This window comes from Dromaius novaehollandiae, chromosome 16 (genome assembly GCF_036370855.1).
Source record: "Dromaius novaehollandiae isolate bDroNov1 chromosome 16, bDroNov1.hap1, whole genome shotgun sequence".
Taxonomy (NCBI): Eukaryota; Metazoa; Chordata; class Aves; order Casuariiformes; family Dromaiidae; genus Dromaius; species Dromaius novaehollandiae.
Window position 1 is genome coordinate 387,737 of NC_088113.1, and position 7,953 is coordinate 395,689.

A 7,953-nucleotide genomic window follows, 5' to 3' on the forward strand; every position below is an offset into this window, starting at 1 on the left:
CCTACCACCTTGCCGGACGGCATAAAGAAAATCCGTGCCATCCATTGGCCGTGGCCAACCACAGTACCCATCATTTCCCAGTTTCTCCTGAAGGAGGAAATTGCATATTGACATCCACAGCGCATTTGCCAGCTGTTTTATGCCTATTGTAACAATCCTACCTCATTAACTCAGTTTTGATGTCTGTTTTGTAAAGTTAACTGTTGTTGAAGTTGTTAAAGAATAAGCTTGCATTGAGCAAGACCTCTGTTTAATCACTGTTAAGCACTTTATTTTTTACCCAAACCCATGTTGTTCCCACGACTTCCCCCCCGTCCCTAATTCTCTCTCCTTTCCTTGCTTGCTTGCTTGCTTTCTTTCTCTCTCTCTCTCTCCTGCTGCCAAGCTGCAATGTTGAGACACGGGGTGGTGTAGAGGACCGGTACTAAATGCGGTTTTGTCTTGACATTGCTGCTGCTGCTGCAAAGCTGCTGCTGCCAAGGTGTGTCGGGCAATGCCGCGCTGGCGCCCCCGGGAGCCGTCTGCGAAGTAAACAACCTCGTGCACCTGCACGGGGTAAAAAGGGTGCGAAAAGGGCAGAAGGGCGTCTCTAGGGCACGAACCGCACGTACTCATTTGCCATCTGCGCATGAGCAGGAGACCCCCAGATACCCCAGCCCATTTCTGGAAGGTTCCGAGAGGGCGGACTGCGCATGACGGTTAATCTGCATGGGAAGCGAGGAAGCACCTCCCAGAGGCCGGGCAAGAACCTATAAAAACTGCAGACTGTGTGAATGGGGGGGCTTGCTTGCGACGACTGAAGAACTCGAGCAGAGTCAGCGGAACCAGACGGGAGCTTCCCCCCTCTGCCCCCCCGCCCCGCCGCAAGGACTCCCAAAAGAAGAGGACCAACGGGACGCCGCTGGATCCACGGGTGGTGATATCTTTCTCTCTCTCTCTTCCCCTTTTCCTCTCTTTTTCCCTAAACGTGTGACGCGGGACATGTCTCGTTAGTTGATTCCATTTTGCCTTAATAAATCTTAAACTGGTTGGCTGGTGTCGTTTTCACCTTAATTGAGTGCAAGGGCATCACGAACTTGGTCGTTGGTCCTAAGGGGAGGGAGGTCGTCCTGAACGACTCCTTTCGGGCCGCGACACGTGTCTGATAGGTCACTGGCAGGCCCATAGCTGCTGGCTGTGCTTGTGAGGTCACAGCAGTCCTACAGCCTGATAGGCCAGTGGCAGACCCACAGCTGCTGGCTTTGCTTGTGAGGTCACAGCAGCCTCAGTGTCTTATAGGGCAGTGGCAGGCCCCTGTCTGCTGGCTGTGCTTGTGAGGTCACAGCAGCCTCAGTGCTTCACAGGCCAGTGGCAGGCACGTGGCTGCTGGCTGTGCTTTTCAGGTTACAGAAGCTTCAGTGCCAGGTATGCCAGTTCGAGGCCAATGACTGCTGGGTGGGCTTGTGAGGTCACAGAAGCCTCAGTGCCCTATAGGGCAGTGGCAGGCCCATAGCTGCTCACTGGGCTTCTGAGGTCACAGCAGCCTCCATGCCCTTTAGGGCAGTGGCAGGCCCATAGCTGCTCACTGGGCTTCTGAGTTGACAGCAGCGTCAGCGCCTCATCAGGCAGTTGGAGGCCAATGGCTGCTGGCTGTGCTTGTGAGGTCACAGCAGCCTCAGTGCCTGACAGGCCCATGGGAGGCCAATGTCTGCTTGGTGTGCTTTTGAGGTCACAGCAGCCTCCGTGCCTCCTAGGCCAGTGGCAGGCCCGAAGCTGCTGGCTGTGCTTGTAACGTCACAGCAGTCCTATTTCCTGATAGGCTTGTGGCAGGCCTCTGTCTGCTGGCTGCCTTTTGAGGTCACATTTGTCTCTGTACCTTATAGGGCAGTGGGAGGCCTCTGGCTCCTCGCTGTGCTTGTGAGGTCCCATCAGCCTCCTTTTCCTGTAGGCCAGAGGGAGGCCAATGACTGCTTGGTGTGCTGGTGAGGTCAGAGCAAACTCAGTGCCTGTTTGGACAGTGGCAGGCCAATGGCTGCTGGCTGTGCTTGTCAGGTCACAGCAGCCTCCGTTCCCTATAGGCCAGTGGCAGGCCCATAGCTGCTGGCTGTGCTTGTGAGGTCACAGCAGTCCTAGTTCCTGATAGGGCCGTGGAAGGCCCCTGTGTGCTGGATGCCTTTTGAGGTCACATTTGTCTCTGTACCTTATAGGTCAGTGGGAGGCCCCTGGCTACTCGCTGTGCTTGTGAGGTCACATCAGCCTCCTTTTGTTGTAGGCCAGTGGCAGACCAATTGCTGCTGGCTGTGCTTGTCAGGTCACAACACTCCTACAGCCTGATTGGCCAGCAGCAGGCCCCTGGCTGCTGGCTGTGCTTGTGAGGTCACAGCAGCCTCAGTGCCTCATAGCACAGTGGCAGGCCCATAGCTGCTGGCTGTGCTTGTGAGGTCACAGCAGCCTCAGTGCCCTATAGGGCAGTGGCAGGCCCTTGGCTGCTGCCTGGGCTCGTGAGGTCACAGCAGCCTCCGTTCCCTTTAGGCCAGTGGCAGGCCCCTGGCTACTGGCTGTGCTTGTCAGGTCACAGCAGTCCTATTGCCTGATAGGCAAGTGGCAGACCCACAGCTGCTGGCTTTGCTTGTGAGGTCACAGCAGCCTCAGTGTCTTATAGGGCAGTGGCAGGCCCCTGTCTGCTGTCTGTGCTTGTGAGGTCACAGCAGCCTCCATGCCTCCTAGGCCAGTGACAGACCCACAGCTCAGTGCTCCTGAGGCCAGTTGTAGGCTCCTAGCTGCTGGCTGTGCTGGTGAGGTCACAGCAGCCTCAATGCCTCCTAGGCCAGTGTCAGGCTCATGGCTGCTTTCTGTGCTTGTGAGGTCACAGCAGCCTCCGTGCCTCAAAGGCCAGTGGCAGGCTCATGGCTGCTTTCTGTGCTTGTCAGGTCACAGCAGCCTCAGTGCTTCTCAGGGCAGTGGCAGGCTCCTGGCTGCTGGCTGTGCTTGTCAGGTGACAGCAGCCTGAGTGCCTCCTAGGCCAGTGGCATGCTCCTGGCTGCTCCTGTGCTTGTGAGGTCACAGCAGCCTCCATGCCTCCTTGGCCACTGGCTAGCTCATGGCTGCTGGCGGTGCTTGTGAGGTCACAGCAACCTCAGTGCCTCCTAAGCCAGTGGCAGGCCCCTGACTGCTGGCTGTGCTGGTGAGGTCACAGCAGCCTCAGTGCCTCCTAGGCCAGTGGCAGGCCCATAGCTGCTGGCTGTGCTTGTGAGGTCACAGCAGCCTCAGTGCACTATAGGGCAGTTTCAGGCCCATACATGCTGGCTGTGCTTGTGAGGTCACGGCAGCCTGAGTGCTTCACAGGCCAATGGCAGGCCCCTGGCTGCTGGCTGTGCTTGTGAGGTCACAGCAGCCTCCGTGCCCTTTATGGCAGTGGCAGGCCCGTGACAGTGTGCTGTGCTTGTGAATAATTTGTAGTACAGAGGATCTGACAATGAAGGATAATCCTCTTTTGAGAATCTGAAGGGCTATAAAGCCCTGCTCTCTCTTGGCATGGCTCAGGCAACAGTTTGTGGTGTTTTAGGGGCGGCACCAATTGCTGCCCGGTGGGGGAGGCAAGGTGATAAAAAGACCATTGAGTCCTTGGGAGAACACATAAGAAACTCCCAGAGTCAAGCCAAAGAGACAATCGAGTTCTTGCAAGACTCCCGGAGTCGAGCCAAAGAGACAGTTGAGTCTTTGCAAGAACAGGTAAGAAACTTGCAAAGTCAACTCACTGCGGAGCGCAACCATACTCAGCGGCTTCACATAATCTTATCGGACTCACTAGACCGAGAGAGAATCCTGCGGTCTGAATTGGAAGAAAACAGGCGGGGGGTTGATGATAGTGAACCGGGATTCTCGAATTTGGCCGAACTAGACGGAAAACAGGCATCTGATCTAAAATCCATATATCCAATTAAAGAATTAGAAGACAGCAGGAACTGCTTTTATCCTGGAGATGGGAATGTAGTAATGAGACCCTTGATTAAAACGGAAACCACTGACAATGGTCAGGGGGGTATTCAACGACGTACCACGCGTATTATCCCCTATTCCCCTCAGGACTTGGCTAAAATACAGGAAAAATACTCCCGGGGCTCCCGGGAAACTGAAACTGAGTATGTGTGGAGAGTCTCCCTCACCGGGGGGGAGGATCGCATTCTGCTGAGCGAAGATGAAGCTAGAGGATATTGGGGACCCAGAGTCTTTCTAACCACAAATGATAACAGGGAACCATGGTCCTTGACCCAGAGGGTAGCCTACTGGGCAGGAGGATTAGACCCAATGGAAAGAGGAGACCCTTTTTCTATTAAAACACCCACAGTGGGCCACATTCTGGAAAGCGTGCAGAAAACTGCTTGCCTCCAATTGATGCATGACCGTTTGCTGCTTCTGCAGCAGCCCTCCCCCATGCAGTGTGTGGCAGACCCCGAGAGGTTACATCCTCTGATCAGGGGACTTCCTGATGCTGTTCAGCTGCAAGACCGATTACGAACTCCCCGACTGAGACGAAGGGGAGGCCCCCCCGACATGACTTGGGGGGAGGTGGCACAGGAGCTAATTAATTACGGAAGGCGTATGGGATTCACTGGCCAGGGGGAAACAAAGCATAAAGCAGAAATAAGAAGAGTTGAGGAAAGTGGGAGGCAATATAAATCACTGCAACACCCACATCCTGGGAAACCGGTACGGGTGTTGGATAGCAGGAGACAATTATTATGGGCAGAAGGCATTTCAAAGGGAATTCCCAGAGAAGTCATGGATAGGTTACCAACTCCCAACCTGGAAGGTTTGGTAAGAAGTTGGGACAGGATAAGGGGAACCCCATCTTCCTCAAACCCCAAAGTTCCTCCTCCCTTATCCCAAGACCCCGTCTGCACCCCAGGACTCTTAAAACGAACCCTGAGACCGCACAATCCCGGATGGGCGCGACGAATATCTGATGCAGTAACTAAAGTCAATGGACGATGGGGAGTAAATGGCTGCCCCAGACTCGCTGCTTTTTGCCCTAATCCTCCATCCCTCTTACCTGGGACTGGGGAGAATAAGAAACCGAGGAATCCCTTGTATTACCCAGGACAACCGGTTCTAGTGGACTTACCCACTGTGGGACAAATACCTCTAGTACTAAAAGCTTCAAAAAATCTGTATGCATGGGTAGCTACTGATGCCCATGGGAAAGATCATAGAATCCATGCCAGGTGGATCCTCCCTTCCTTTTAGGTCAACAATGTAAAAGGAAGAGGGCACTGGGGAAGAAGACTTGTCTTATGTTGAGCTTGAGTGTCCTCAACGATACTACCTGTGGTAGTTATAACAGTTATTTTTATCATTTTTTGTAATTGTGTGCTGCGATCATAATTAGCTTTATTGTTGAAAACACAACAGCCAAGAATGGCATTCTTAACCTGTGTTGGAAAGATACTTCTTGTCTTAATGTGCTTATATGTGCTATGGCAAACCTACCACCAGAATACACTTCTGGGGCTTGGTATTGTACCGGCCAAATAGGTGATGGGGCAACCACCTTCTTCAGCCCTCTGGGCAACAGAGGTGCAACTTACTTTCAATTCCCACCAGGGATAAACGGGCCATTTGCTCAGGGCATTGGAGCTAAGAAGGGGCATTACTGGATATGCAGGCACACAGCATATACATTTTTACCCACGGGGTGGTTGGGAATTTGTTATATAGGGATTATCAGACCTTTGTTTTTCCTTTTGCCAGAAACAAGTGGACCTCGGTTAGGCATAAAGGTATATGATAACCTTGGAGACAGAAGTGTTGCCTGTAAGACGCGATCCATTAAGGGAAATTTGGGCGGGACGCAAAAATGGGGAAATAATCAGACTACAAGCGGCTCTAGAAATTATTACCAACAAAACCGCTGACACGATAGATCTTCTAACTTGGCAATCCCAACAGATGCGCACGGCAATCCTTCAGCACCACATGGTTTTTAGATTACCTGTTAGCTGAAGAGGGAGAAGTGTGTGGGAAATTAAATATTCCTAACTGTTGTTTGGAAATAGATGATGTAGGCGAAGTAGTTCTCCAGTTAACCAAAGATATCAGAAAAATAGCCCACGTCCTCGTCCAAACCTGGAATGGCTGGAGTGGCGATTTGTAGTCCTGGTTACTGGGGGCACCGTGGGTGAAACAGTTAATACTGTATTTGTTAGGTGCAGTTGCCGCCTTAATGTTCTTGTATAATTCCTTGCTTTGTTCAATTAATCGGACATGTTGTGTCAAATATGCAATTTGTTCCTACCACCTTGCCCGACGGCATAAAGAAAATCCGTGCCATCCATTGGCCGTGGCCAACCACAGTACCCATCATTTCCCAGTTTCTCCTGAAGGAGGAAATTGCATATTGACATCCACAGCGCATTTGCCAGCTGTTTTATGCCTATTGTAACAATCCTACCTCATTAACTCAGTTTTGATGTCTGTTTTGTAAAGTTAACTGTTGTTGAAGTTGTTAAAGAATAAGCTTGCATTGAGCAAGACCTCTGTTTAATCACTGTTAAGCACTTTATTTTTTACCCAAACCCATGTTGTTCCCACGACTTCCCCCCCGTCCCTAATTCTCTCTCCTTTCCTTCCTTCCTTGCTTGCTTTCTTTCTCTCTCTCTCTCTCCTGCTGCCAAGCTGCAATGTTGAGACACGGGGTGGTGTAGAGGACCGGTACTAAATGCGGTTTTGTCTTGACATTGCTGCTGCTGCTGCAAAGCTGCCGCTGCCAAGGTGTGTCGGGCAATGCCGCGCTGGCGCCCCCGGGAGCCGTCTGCGAAGTAAACAACCTCGTGCACCTGCACGGGGTAAAAAGGGTGCGAAAAGGGCAGAAGGGCGTCTCTAGGGCACGAATCGCACGTACTCATTTGCCATCTGCGCATGAGCAGGAGACCCCCAGATACCCCAGCCCATTTCTGGAAGGTTCCGAGAGGGCGGACTGCGCATGACGGTTAATCTGCATGGGAAGCGAGGAAGCACCTCCCAGAGGCCGGGCAAGAACCTATAAAAACTGCAGACTGTGTGAATGGGGGGGCTTGCTTGCGACGACTGAAGAACTCGAGCAGAGTCAGCGGAACCAGACGGGAGCTTCCCCCCTCTGCCCCCCCGCCCCGCCGCAAGGACTCCCAAAAGAAGAGGACCAACGGGACGCCGCTGGATCCACGGGTGGTGATATCTTTCTCTCTCTCTCTTCCCCTTTTCCTCTCTTTTTCCCTAAACGTGTGACGCGGGACATGTCTCGTTAGTTGATTCCATTTTGCCTTAATAAATCTTAAACTGGTTGGCTGGTGTCGTTTTCACCTTAATTGAGTGCAAGGGCATCACGAACTTGGTCGTTGGTCCTAAGGGGAGGGAGGTCGTCCTGAACGACTCCTTTCGGGCCGCGACACGTGTCTGATAGGTCACTGGCAGGCCCATAGCTGCTGGCTGTGCTTGTGAGGTCACAGCAGTCCTATAGCCTGATAGGCCAGTGGGATGGCTCCTGGCTGTTGGCTGTCCTTGTGAGGTCATAGCAGCATCAGTGCCTCATAGGCCAAAGGGAGTCCCCTGGCTGCTGGCTTTGCTTGTGAGGTCACAGCAGCCTCAGTGTCTCATAGGGCAGTGGCAGGCCCCTGGCTGCTGGTTGTGCTTGTGAGGCCATGTTTGTCTCCGTGCTTCACAGTTCAGTGGCAGGCCCACAGCTGCTGCCTGTGCTTGTGAAGGCACAGGAGTCCTAGTTCCTCATACACCAGGGGCAGGCCCATGGCTGCTGGCTGTGCTTGTGAGGTCACAGCAGTATGAGTGCCTGATAGCCAGTGCGAGGTCCATAGCTGCTGGTTGCGCTTGTGAGGTCAGAGAAGCCTCAGTGCCTCATAGGCCAGTGGCAGGCCCATAGCTGCTGGCTGTGCTTGTGAGGTCACAGCAGTCCTATTTCCTGATAGGCCCGTGGGAGGCCCC